Below are 14,331 nucleotides of genomic sequence, written 5' to 3'. Positions count from 1 at the left end.
GACTCACACATATACACTGTGAAAATAAAGAAATGAAAACCTCATGTAAAATGGAGTCAGGAAGTCCTGAACGGAGAACTCTCAGGCACCTGCATAGCCGTCAAGAAGACTTAAGATAAGAATTATTTTAAGATAGTATCTTTGTGTAGATTTCTTTGTATAAAGTTCTCTCGGTTTCAACTTCTTATCCCCATGATAAGAATGTTACTTTTCTTCTGGTAAAGGGAAGACATTTTTCACATGGCGATTTCATCTCCTGATTTTAAGAAAAAGAAGGAAGATTTCTCCCTGCCCTAGCAAAGCACTAAGTACTAGGAACTAAGCACTGCTTGCAGCCAGTAAGAGTTTTTCTCCAATAAAAATTTATTCCAAACAACCCTCTCCAATTTCCTCCTAAAATCTAATAAAAGCTGACCTTTCTTTCGTCTCTTCGAACTTGCCTATGATTCACTATAGTTTGCCTGTCCTGAATTGCAATTCTCTGCTATTCCTGAATAAACCCATTTTGCTGGTAAAATAACTGGCTATTTTTTTTTTGAGGTTAACTTACTGCTCTCTTTGTGCATCCAAGCTCTGCTGTCTTTGTGTTTCAATCTGCTTTTATGAAGCTTCCTGCATCCATTCTGTTCAAAAGAGGGAATAACATGATTCCTAGTGTTTTAGAAAACAGAGCCCCTCATATTTAAGATGTTTTAGGGAATTCATAGACAAGATAGATTCCACCTAGTTCTTGGAAAGTGAAGTTGTGCCTTTCTGGCAAAATGAGTGAACTTTTAGATAATTTAAAATTATAATGGCCAGTCTGGAGGAACTTTGTTTAGATAAGTCCACATTAAGGGGTGCCCTTAAAAAGAGGATCTCAAAATTCTCAGAGAGAATGGAATGTGTTCTTTGATATGCATAAGCTTCTAAAAATTGAAATGATTTTCAGCATGCAAATAAAACATCTTTAGTAAAAAAGCTTTTACCATCCGAGCAAGCAACGTTAACTTACTCCATCTGCCAAAAACACAAGTTGGATCCAACTATTTTGAGTTTTCTACATGAGACATGGCTAAAATTTTAAAAAACAAAACCTATAAACATCTCTGTGTCTGCCTGTGTATTATGTATGTCTATAAGTATATGTTATAATTATATAATATTTTTCTACCTCTGGATGGTATTTCCAAAATTAATTTGTAAAGAGCTCTATTTAATTGGCTTAAAGATTATGTAAATCAAGTATACTGTCAGAAATACAGAAAGTAACCCAAATGTGTTTCAAGTTCACATTATCTGTGATAATCTTTGATAAAAGAAACATAGTTTAAGTTGGTTTAATAAAAGTTGGCACGTCTTCAAAATTTTTCAAAAAGAAAAATAAAGACGATGGTTATTTACTGTATAATCCAAACGTAATTGTTAAAAACAAGCGTTTTAAATAAATATAAATAAAAGTTCATAAGTTAATTTAAATAATGGCTATTCATTGAATATCTAAGTCATTTCCAGATACAATGGTAAACTGATACATTTATTGCTAAACATAGTTTGTTTAGTTTTGGCTTTTTAATTTTTTCAGAGATAAGGATATTTTGGTCTATTAATAAACATGTTTTAAGGCACAATGGAAAATAGTATGAAGAAGAATATAGTTCTAAAAATTTGAAATGTGTTTATGTTTGCTAATCTACTGCAGGATGCTAATATATGATATATAGTTCACAATTGCCCGTAGTGTTATGTGGGTTCCCTTGTATATTGCTTCTCTATTTCTTCTTGCTCGTTTTAAAATTCTTCCTTTGTCTTTGACTCCTGACAATTTAATTATAATGTGTATCAGTGAAACTCTATTTAGGTTCAATCTATTTGGGATCCTTTGGGCTTCATGGATCTGGACATCCATTTCTCTCCCCAGGTTCAGGAAGTTTTCAGCAATTATTTCTTCAAATATACTTTCTGTCACTTTCTCTTTTTCTTCTCCTTCTGGAATTCCTGTAAGGTGAATGTTTCTACTTCTTTCTTCTGCATGTTGAGCTTACTTTTGAAACTCTCTATTTAATTCTTCAGTGCAGTTATTGTATTTTTCAGCTCTAGGATTTTTGTTTATTTATTTATTTTTGATGTTGCTATTTCCTTGTTGAACTTCTCATTTTATTCATGTATAGTTTTCCTAATTTTCTTTAGTTGTCTGTGTTTTCTTGTGGTTCACTAAACTTCCTTAAGAGAATTATTCTGAGTTCTTTGACAGTTCATATATCTCCTTTTCTTTACAATTAATTATTGGGGCTTTATTAGTTTCTTTTGATGGTGTAATTTTTACCTGATTTTTTTCATTTTCCTTGATTTCTTACCTTGGTATCTGCCAATTTGAGTAATCAAGTTCCTCTTCCAGACTTTACAGGTTTGCATTGTCAGAGACAGTTCTTCACCAGTCAGCTCAGTTTGGGTGTCTCGGTGTGTGTCTGCTGATAATGTCCTTGGGCAAGTGGGACCTGCTTTTATGATCTGTTTTGGGGTGAAGCAGTTGTTCAAGCTCTGAGGACAGGGATGGAGAATAGTGCCACAGGCTGGGAATAGTTAAACAGGACTGCTGGCTTGGTTCCTTACCCAAGCAAGAGTCTAGGATAGGCTCCACCTTGCCTGGATTCCCTGGTCAGGCTCACTAGACGGTTAGGACTTATTGCTATATTCGGTAATAGATGGGGCTATAAATTAGCTTCTCTGTCCTGGTAGTAGGGCAGGATGGGATCCAGAGCCTGCACAGCTTATTTTTTGGAGACCTGAATCTGGCCAGAATATTCACTGAATTACCTTGTTAGGTGAGGCCATTGGTTTTGCTCTACAGATAGAGGAAGCCAGAGGAAGCCATGGGCTGTGCTCTCTGCTCAGGTGCCATTCTATGTAGGGTCGCTAAATGGGCTACACAGCTTCCTGTGTGCTCTGGTCAGGTTCCCTGGTTGGGCAGTCTGAAGGCTATATTCAGCGATGAGGATGAACGGGGTTACAAATTAGATTTCTTGCCCAGGCTCAGTAGGATAGGCAACTCTACAGCTGGTAAAGCTCTTTGCTTATTGTGTAAACTCAAGCCAACTTGCTTCCCAAGTTCCTTGATTGAACAGGGCCACTAACTTTTGCTCTGCAAACTATCATTATTGCTCTAACTGCCCACGCTTCAGCTAAGTGCCACTGAGCTGCACAGCTTCCAAGAGTGCAGATGAAGCCAAAAGATACTCTCCACAGTAGGTAAAGCTATGACTCAGTTCCCCTATGGGGACAGGAAGGGAAGAGATCACTCCAGGCTACTCTCAATTTCAAAACAGGCTCTCCAGTTGGGAGGGGCTGCAAGCTGCCTGCAGTCCTGGCTGTGACTTAATCTCCCCACCTGTGCTTAGTAAGAAAATGCTCCATATCCAGTATGGGAGCAAAGGCTCTGGGGGCAATCAGCTTTGCAGCCCACCTCTGGGCTTGAGTGTCACCAGGTCAAACTGCTTCCAGGAGTTGTCACCAGACAGACACCAGTAAGAGGACAGTCAGCGTATGCTCCTTGACAAGCTAAATTACTGGATACACCAACCAATGCAAGATAGCAGGATAGAAGGTAGACTGAGGCAGAGATCAATATTTCAGTGAATGGGATCATGACTGTAACATCGGTAGCTAAAAGCAAAGAGCAAAGACACAGTAAAATATACCCTAATTATATTAGCTGCAGTGGATCATGTTTTATTTTTTATTTTATTTTTTTATTAATAATAACAAGGGTGAGGTAATAATGGTCTGGAATGATAGTATTATTCTACAGTGTTTGGTTGTTAGTATTATGTTTTCAGAACTGTGCTAAAAACTGTTTGTAGATCATTTCAGTTGGATGATCACAGATGATCATGAACCAATGATTAAATAAGAATATTGGATTTAAATCCCAGTAGACTGAAGGAGAAGCTATGTGCATAGTCACTACAGATATTGCTTGAATTGCATCAGTGCGAAAGCCTGACATGTGTTTGAGAGGCCTGGAAAAAAACCCATTATTTTGAGAATAAAGCCAGTCTTCAGTCAATGAATGGAAATAGAGGGAAAATTCCCTGACATCAGGGACCTGGCAGATGATGGGGAAAAATAGTTGTGGAGGGCAGATTTGGGAGAATAGAAGGGGTGATAGACTGGGCTCAAAAACATGAAAAGCCACTTGGGAATAATAGAAATCTAAAGAATGAGATACACAGATTGCCAACAAACACATGAAAGAATGCTCAGCATCACTAATCATTAGAGAAATGCAAATCAAAACTACAATGAGATATCATCTCACATCAGTCAGAATGGCCAACATCAAAAAATCTACCAACAATAAATGCTGGAGAGGGTGTGGAGAAAAGGGAACCCTCTTGCACTGTTGGTGGGAATGTAAATTGATACAGCCACTATGGAGAACACTATGGAGGTTCCTTAGAAAACTAAAAATAGAACTACCATACAACCCAGCAATCCCACTACTGGGCATATACCCTGAGAAAACCATAATTCAAAAAGGGTCATGTACCACAATGTTCATTGCAGCTCTTTTTACAATAACCAGGACATGGAAGCAACCTACGTGTGGATAAAGAAGATGTGGCACATATATACAATGGAATATTACTCAGCCATAAAAGGAAATGAAATTGAGTTATTTGTAGTGAGGTGGATGAACCTACAGTCTGTCATACAGAGTGAAGTAAGTCAGAAAGAGAAAAACAAATACCGTATGCTAACACATATATATGGAATCTAAAAAAAAAAAATGGTCATGAAGAACCTAGGGGTAAGACGGGAATAAAGACACAGACCTACTAGAGAATGGACTTGAGGATAGGGGAGGGGGAAGGGTAAGCTGGGACAAAGTGAGAGAGTGACATGGACATATATGCACTACCAAACGTAGAATAGATAGCTAGTGGGAAGCAGCCGCATAGCACAGGCAGATCAGCTCGGAGCTTTGTGACCACCTAGAGGGATGGGATAGGGAGGGTGGGAGGGAGGGAGACACAAGAGGGAAGAGATATGGGGACATATATATATGTATAACTGATTCACTTTGTTATAAAGCAGAAACTAACACACCATTGTAAAGCAATTATACTCCAATAAAGATGTTAAAAAATTAAAAAAATAAAAAAGAATGGGATACTAAATTTTGAATGTTGACTATTGAATAGGAGGTAAGTGGTACATTGGTTTTAGTATCATCAATTTCTTCAATGAGCGTGGACATTGGATTTAATGGCCAGAGGAAGTTCCTCATTCAGGTTGATTCCTGATAAGGAAGAAACCCAAGACTGAATCTTTCATTCACTTTACCTACAATGGAGGCAACTTCCATTGCTCTAATCTCTGCATCCAGATAGCCCAGGCTGGTAGTGGCATCTGTTTCTGAGGGGTACTGAAAATAATTTCCTACAGTTCTTAGACTATAAATAGTGAACATAAAGGCCACTTCACCTGATTACAAACCATGTTGCCTGAATATGAGAACATTTCACCTGAGTATAAACCCAACTTAAAAATCCTAAACTCCAATTTATGTTATTACATATTTTATATCATTTTTTTGTTAAAGCTTTCTGTCAGTTGTTATATAAATATCTACTGAATGCCTATCATGTGTTCAGAGCTATGACTAGGGATGAAGGTATAATGGTGAACAAAAAATAAACAGTCATAGATTTTAAGATTTTAGGAAGATTTAAATTTAATATGGGGACAGGAGACAGACATTAATCAAATGAATACAAATGAATGTATAGTTAGAAACTGAGATACATACATACTCAACAGAGGGACATAAATCAATAAGAGCATGTGACAACAGCAACAACAAGGAGAAAAGGATTCACCTGGAGGAATAACAAAAGCATCCCTGAGATTATGTTTCTAGTGAGATCTGAAAATGGAGAATTTTTAAGTACGTATAAGTATATATTGTTACATGACCAAGTATAACAGTAACAGTATACCAAACAAAGGGCAACAATTACACAAAGAGCCTGGGATGGGAGGGAACAAGAGATTTTACATATCTGAAGACGTCGTGTCTAGCTGGGGCATGGATAGGGTGTGTTTGGGATGAGAATAGGCAGATAGAAACAGGTAGGCAGCAGAGCCTGATAGACCACGTTGAGGATTTATTTTTGTCTCTTTTCCAAAAAGAAATTGGAAATGAATACAAGGTTTTAGAAAGAATTGATGTGATTGTATTTGCATTTTGAAAAGATGACTGCAGTATAGATTGCAGGAGGAGAAAGCTGGATGATTGGAGACCAATTAGAAGGCTGTTATGTTATCCCCTGCCAAAGGCGATAGTAACTCGGACCCTTGAGTTGGCAAAAGTGATGGAGATAATTGGACGATTTGAGTTATATCAATAAGAACTGTTATTCTGAATTCCATTAAAACTCTTCCAAATAGTTTCAATAGCACACTGGTATTTTAAAATATTAATGATTTGAACTTTTATATAAGTATATTTTTTCTCTCTTGTTTAGATAATATCTCTACCAAACACAATACTAAGGTTTAATTGTAGTTGTCTTTTCATTGAATCAAATTAAAACTATTATTTTACTTATGATAATTTCAATTACATTTGTTTCACAGATGTTCCTTGATTATATACTTCTCTTGTCCTTTCTTTTTACACTTACAACTTTTCCCACTATTCATTCATATGGTACCCTTTGGGATATGATTGACATAATAGCCTCTTAATATTAGAAACTAAGTATTTCATTTAGATGAAACATATTCAACTTAGTTGATAAAATATTCCTATACCCCTGAAAGTGTTCTTCTGAAAATAATGTTTTGCTGAGAAATTTTGACACTTTTTTTTGGTCATCACTTTCTTTTTCATTTTACTGCAACATTTACCACTTCATAGCCCATGCAATTTTGCTCTTGTAGGATGGAGACAAAGTGTGCATTACTCTGTCTATATCAGAATGGCTGCTGCTCTATTTAGCTACTGCAGACAATTGGCTCATTTAGAAAACATTTTGCCACCCAGGCAGAAACGGGGAACAAGGAAACTAAAAGGCCTTTGGAGATATATTTTTTAACTCCTGAGACATTTCTAGGAAATCTTGTAAAATAAGATCCAGATAATTTTCTTACAGTAAAAGATAGTAACTAAAACAGTATTTTCATGCATGGAAGATAACCTGATATTCATGAAAGAGCAAACGCTGTATAGTCACAGGAATTGATTTCATGTCTTAACTCCAGCATTTTTCAGTGTGTGAGATTCAGCAAACCACTTAACATCCTGCTTCCATTTCCTCATTGGTAAATGGGTACAGTACCATGCTCCTTCCACACAGCGTTGTTGAGAAGAAGGAAGGTGTTGTAGGATTTCATGTCTAGTACGAAGATGACAGCCATTGGAAAATTTAGCAGATATGCTTACTTATCTAGTATTTGTTAACATTAGTAGGACCATGTCCTTGTAGAGTTGGAACAAAACTTAAAACCTGTGTTCCAGGTTTTCTACCACGTGTAGAGGGCAATAATGGATGTATTGTTAAGTACTCAGAGTTACAGCTCACGGGAAGATGAGCCCCATCTATCACATGGCTAGCATTTAGCCATCATTTAATGTATGCCAGGCCTGTGCTTAACCCATCACTTCATCGTGTTTAGTTTTTGCCACCACACTGTAAGGTATTTTTATCCCCAATTTATAGTTAAAGAAACACAAGCTTCTTAAGGAACATGGTATAAGCCCACGAAACTACTAAGGGGTAGAATCTAGATTCAAAGCCAGGTCTTTTGAATTTTAAACGTGTCCTATTACCTACCATGCAGTATACCAAAACCAAAGTTATCTTATTCTCAGTCCATCACAAATTTATATGTACTTGATTCATACTGTAAGTAAACAGTATTTCATTATGTAATTCATTCTACTTCATAGGCATGGTTAGTAGCTGCAGGCCAAGTCAGTGACTGATGACAGTAGCCATGGGTAGTTGGAGGGCTCTTAGAGTGTTTCCTTTTGCTATGCCCTGGTATTTAAGAACATGTGGCAAAGGTGATGGCTATATTTTCCTTCAAGTAGATCAAAGGGCCAAATGGGAAATAGCTTGAGTTCAATAGCATTTATATGTATCATTGTTTAGCCTAATATGCAAAGTCTTCCCCTTTATTCACAAGGATTCTCTCACAAGAATAAAATAATTTAATTTTCATTTTTTGTTAAACACTGAACAATCTACTTAGCTTTGTTCAAATCCTGTTGGATACGTTTTTATTAATTAATCTTTATACGTTTTATTCTTTCAGTATCAAATGTGTCTCTTTCACTCATTAAAATTTATCCCCTAAATATTCATTTTTTTATTTAATAAATTATATTGTGAAACTGATTTGTACTGAATATCTTAAATAACGATTTGTAAGCTCTTTGTAGAGGAAGTTATCTTTATACTCTAACATTTAATAGGAATGACCGCATGTTCTTTAAATTAAAAGGAATGATGATGAACAGTGACAGTTTTACTACTTCTTTTCCAATTTTGATTCCTTTTATTTCTTTTTCTTCTCTGATAGCCATGGCTAGGATTTCCAAAACCATGTTGAAGAAAAGTGGCAAGAGCGGGAATCCTTGTCTTGTTCCTGATCTCGGAGGAAATGCTTTCAGTATTTCACCATTAAGTATGAAGTTAGCTATGGGTTTGTCATATATGACATCTATTATGTTGAGGTAAGTTCCCTCTATCTCACTTTCTGGAGAGTTTTTATCATAAATGGACGTTGAATGTTATCAAAATCTTTTTTCTGCATCCATAAAGATGATCATTTCGTTTTTATTCTCTAATTTGTTAATGTGGTGTATCACACTGATTGATTTACAGATTTTGAAAAACCTTTGCATCCCTGGGATAAATCCCACTTGTTCACGGTGTACTCAGTAAGGGATACAGGAATAGCAGATCTCTATCTCCACCTCCTTCCTTCCCGCAATTGCTACTTATTCCTTTTCTCTTCCATCTTATGCTTTTTGAGTGCAGTAAATTGGGTAGTAGTTAGCAACAGAATATTAGAGAACAGCAGTGTGAAGGGTGGCTTGACGGTGGTAGAAAATGAATGCAGTGGTATTTGGTGATGCCATTACAGATGTGTTGCAATGCCAGCCTGGCTAAAGCAAGGGCAGTGGAAATGGACAGTTGAAGGGAAAACTGTGACACAGAATGTAGAAATAAAACTAACAATACCTGTGCAAGAATTGAAGTTTAAAAAATAGATTTAATAATAGGTAGGAGAATAGTAGATTAGATTGTTAAATTAATAATGTAGAGAAATTAGACAGAATATAATATTCTTTGTACCTAGTTTTTTCTTTGAATCAGTATTCTTGAGAGCACACAAGTACAATGTCCTCTGTCGATTGTACTCTGTTGTCCTCTGTCTACTGTATGGGGAATACAGTGATGAATAAGGCAGAGAAATCCTTGCCCTTATGTACCTTATATTCTACATCAGGGGTGACCAAATATCTTCTGTAAAAGACCAGATAGCACATATTTAGGCTTTGCTGGATAGAAAGTCTTTATCTTAGTAGCACTAGATCAGCCAAAGGCAATAATTAAACACATCAGCCTATATATTTTCCAATAAGCCTTTTATGTATGGACACTAACATATGAATTGCATATAATTTTCTCGAAAGCACCATGAAATACTATTTTTTTCTTTTAATCCTTTTCTCAACCATGTGAAAATGAAAAAAACAGGTTTAGCTCATGCAAAAATAGGCAGTGAAATGGATTTGGCAGGCACCCCTTGTTTTACATTCCACACAAGAAGTCTGATTTAGTTTATGATGAGTTTGGATGCTGTGGGGCGCCCTTGTGCAGATATTTAGAAAATATTTGGAAAAGTAGAAGGTGGAAGGAGCAGGGTCAGGTGTCAACATGAATAGTTAGGAATCCAACACAGGAGGATTCAGACCAAGGAAGAGCGATAACGGAAGACTGAGAAGGAGGGCGGTTGAGACCCAGGACTTAAATTTGCATTAAAACTTAGAAAGCCAACTGATTTGCATTCAAATAAAATTCAAAATAGATTCCAGGAAAGGGAAAATCAGACTAATATTTTACAGGGAAGAAAAAAAGATTTTTGAAAATAAGACATATAATTTGATATAAAGCAATTCACTCAGAGATCAATAAAGTTTAAAACAATTTGAATTCATATTATCTTTTGCCTACACCTTCTCGTAGCACCACATAAACAGACATCAGGACATCAAAAGCAAGGAGAAAACAGCATCACCGTGGGCTGCTCAACACTCTGATCTATATTTCAGACCTTAGAATAAAATTGAGAAAATCTAGCTTATCATAAAATATTCTTGAAAAAGAATCAATTAACTTTTTATTATGACTTTGAGAGTAAAATTTATATTCTAACCTTTCTTATTATTTCATCATAGATTCGTGGATGATTTTTAATGATTCCTTAGCTTATTAAAGCAAACTTAATCACGTTCTTCATCACCATACAATATTTATACTCAATTTTCCCTCAGAGTAATAGTATCTTCTGCTGACGTTTATGCATGTTTGTAACCATCTTAGACACGTCTTCCTCCCTCTTTTCCCATATACAAATTGTTTACAAGTGTGTAAACTCTATTCATCAGTGACCATCAGACACAGGCAAAGAATGTAGTTTTTGTTAGATATTAAGCACACTGGACCTTTTGAATCATCAGTAGCTTCTGTCACCTTGAGTTTACCTGACGGCCCAGAAACAAAGTGATATAAAGGCTTTACTTTCTACCAATCTTTTCTTGGTTGCGTGTTATCAGTGTCAGAAGGTAAAAGCAAAATATTCTATTCTAACCCCATCATTTCTAACTGCAGTTGCTTCATCTGACATGCTTTTGGGAAATGGAGGAAAGAATGAACGGAGAGGGAAGTATAATAGAAATCTGAGTAAAATAATGTAAAAAATTAAACCCCAAAACACTTTTGTAGAACTCATTAGTAACTTTAAGCTACTCTTTGGACAGACAGACAATAATAAATAGGAAAGAACCCACGCATTTAAAAAGTCAGAGACACCAAATTTTAAAATTCTACCTTTTACTTAATTTAAATTTAATATAATAGATTCTGTAGTCATCATGACAACTGAAGCTATGCGTGTGACCTGAAGCTTAAGAAGCTTTGAGCCTATCATGGATACACCTTCCTGTAAAGGGCACACCATCTATAATAACCCTGATGCTGTATTTCTAATCTTACCTGACTCTCACACTATTGAGACATTATATGTTCTGGAATATTTAGTAGTTCCCTTGAGACCTCAACTGACACCAACACCTTTGGTTGAGAATCATGACTTGGTATGCGATCTGTGGACTTGAGCCAGTGGAGTCTGATTTACACCTAATTAGAAAGAGGTTCTCACTTCACTTGTCAAAGAAAACACAAATAAACAGGCAGAGAGAGAGATGGACAGACAGATAGACTGACACTACTTGGAGAAAATAAAATTCCCAAAATTCCAAAAGATATTTTAAAGATATTATTTAGTGGACAATAATTCTTTATGATATAGTACATGTTTTCTTCTTTAAATTCAAATTCACCATCATGTTCATTTCACTTTGGTGTAAATCTTTATCATACTGCATAAAAGTCTCTTATTTTAGAGCATAACAGAAACAAAGGCTTAGGTAATAATCCAAAGACACCAAAGTAAAGCATTTTCAATAAATTTTGATTATTTAATCAGCAATATAAATAAAGAATTTATTTCTAAAATAAAACACCTACATTTGTTTATAAGGAGATAATCTATAGGTATTTAAGGAAGGATTTATTATTATATATCCTTATAAAGATAACTAATATTTGTTACTGAAATGTATCTATTACATCTTAAATTCCCTGAGAAATTAGGATTAGCAGCATCAAGCTTTATTGTACTGAGTACACATTATCAGTTGCTAAAATTTGGAAATGAAAAATAAATACAGAAAGATTTCTTTTGATCTATTACAATACTAATCATTTAGGATGGAGACAGAATTATAATACAAAATCTGCACTAGCTTTGAGAGAGAAAGTTTTCATCCTTGCAGGAAGCACTATGTTTTTGCAGCTAAGCCAGATAGTGTTATAATAGCATTATTTTTATGTTAAATTTAAACCTACTTAATCTCCTAGGTCTAAAAAAACCCAAGAGTATTATGACTTTTTCAGAAAGGGTGCTGGCCTTTGTTTAGCTTAAACTGCTTGCTACAATGTGCCACATATAATTTACGTTGCATATTATGTATACAAACAAGAAATTTGAGTGATAGAAATTTTAGCAGAAATAAGAACATACCTTCTGTGATGGTTAATTTCATGTGTCAACTTGACTAGGTCACAGAGTGCCCATTTATTTGGTTAAACATTATTCTGGATGTGTCTCTGAGGGTGTTTTGGGTTGACATTAGCATGTGAATCGGTAGACAGTAAAGCAGATTGCCTTTCCCACCTTGTGTGGCCCTCATGCAATCCATTGGAGGCCTGAAGAGAAGAAAAAGTGGAGTGAGGGAGAATTCTCTCTCTCTCTGCATGACTGTCATAGAACAGGGATGTAGGTCTCTCGTGCTCTTGGACGTGGACTCAGATTGGAACATTGATTTTTCTGTTTCTCAGGCTTTGTAACTTGGACTGAAACTATACCATGGGCTCTCCTGGGGGTAAAATATCACACTGATACTTTACATTGATGACATTATGATCACTGGACCCAGTGAGCAAGAAGTAGTTCTACCTTAGACGCGTCATTCACATATTTGTGTGCCAGAGGGTGAGAAATGAATCTGACAAAAATTCCGGAGCCTCCTACCTACTCCCGGGGTTCTAAAGGTTCAGTGGTGTAGGACTTGTTGAGATATCTCTTGTACGACCAGTTGTTGCATCTGGCCCCTCCTATAACCAAAAACGAGGCCCAATGAGTGGTGGGACTATGGATTTTAGAAGTAACCTAGTCCTCATTTATGTGTGTTACTCTGGCCCATTTATGAAGTGACCCGAAAGGCAGCTGGTTTTCAGTGGAGCCAGGAACAAGAGAAGGCTCTACAATAGGTCCAGGTTGATGTGTAAGCTGCTTTACGCCTTGTGCCATGTGATCCAGGAGATCCAATGGTTCTTGAAGGCAGATGGTGGTGCTATTTGGAGCTTCCGGCGGGCACTTACAGGTGAATTGCATTGCAGTCCTTTAGGATTTTGGAGCAAAGAGCTGTCTTCCTTTGCAGACAACCACTCCCCTTTTGAGAAAAATCCCTTGGCCTTCTACTGGGCCTTAGGGGATACTGAACACTAAGCATGGACCAAGTTACCATGTGACCTGGGCTGCCCATCATGAACTGGGTATTTTCTGGCCCATCAAGACATAAAGGTGGGTGAGCACATCAGTGCTCCATCATCTAATGAAAGTAGTTTATTCACAACTAGGACTGAGCAGGCCCTGAAGGCACAAGTGAGTTACGTGAAGAAGTGGCCCAAATGCCCATGGTCCCCCCTCCTTCTACTCTGCCTTCTCTACCCGACCTGCACCTGTGGCCTCATGGGGAGCTCCCTGCGAGCAGTCAATGTAGGAAGAGAAGACTTGGGCCTGGTTTACAGATGCATCTGCATGGTAGGCTGGGACCACCTGAAAGTGGACAGCTGAAGTGGTACTGCCCCTTTCTGGGGCATCCCTGAAGGGTGGTGGGGAAGGGAAATCCTCCCAGTGGGAAGAACTTTGAGCAGTGCACCTGGTTATTCACATCACATAAAAGGAGAAGTAGCCAAACGTGTGTTATATGCTGATTTATGTACTGTGGCCAGTGGTTTGGCGGAAAGGTCAGGGTCTTGGAAGAAACGTGATTGGGAAGTTGGTGACAGAAAATTTGGGGAAGAGGACTAGGTAGATAACTCTCTTTGAATGGGCAAAAAACCTGAGCATATTTGTGTCCAAGGTGAATGCTCACCAAAGGGTGACTTCAGCTGGGGAGGACTTTAATAATCAAGAGTAGAAGATGGCCCACTTTTCGGATACCAGCCAGCCTCTTTCCCCAGCCACCCTTGTCATCACGCAAAGGGCCCATGAACAAAGTGGCCATGGAGGCAAGGATGGAGATGAGGCATGGGCTCAGCCACAGGGGCTTCCACTCACCCAGGCTGGCCTGACTACAGGCACTGCTGAGTGCCCAACCTGCCTGCTGCAGAGAATAAGCCCCCACGTGGCACCATTCTCTGGGCTGATCAGCCAGGTACCTGTGACTGGTTGATTACACTGGGCTGCTTCCATCACGAGGGGGCG

At 37.4% G+C, this 14,331-nt stretch overlaps 1 pseudogene; it reads right to left on the bottom strand.

Annotated features, from left to right (window-relative positions):
• Positions 1–13,236, bottom strand: part of LOC113625957 (ATP-dependent RNA helicase DDX39A pseudogene) — a 125,202-nt pseudogene extending 111,966 nt beyond the window's left edge.
• Between the last annotated feature and the right edge of the window lie 1,095 nt (positions 13,237–14,331).

Source organism: Aethalodelphis obliquidens, unplaced genomic scaffold, assembly GCF_003676395.1.
Source record: "Aethalodelphis obliquidens isolate GAN/ISIS:26980383/991018 unplaced genomic scaffold, ASM367639v1 scaffold17, whole genome shotgun sequence".
Lineage (NCBI taxonomy): Eukaryota > Metazoa > Chordata > Mammalia > Artiodactyla > Delphinidae > Aethalodelphis > Aethalodelphis obliquidens.
This window is presented reverse-complemented; position numbering and strand designations above follow the sequence as displayed.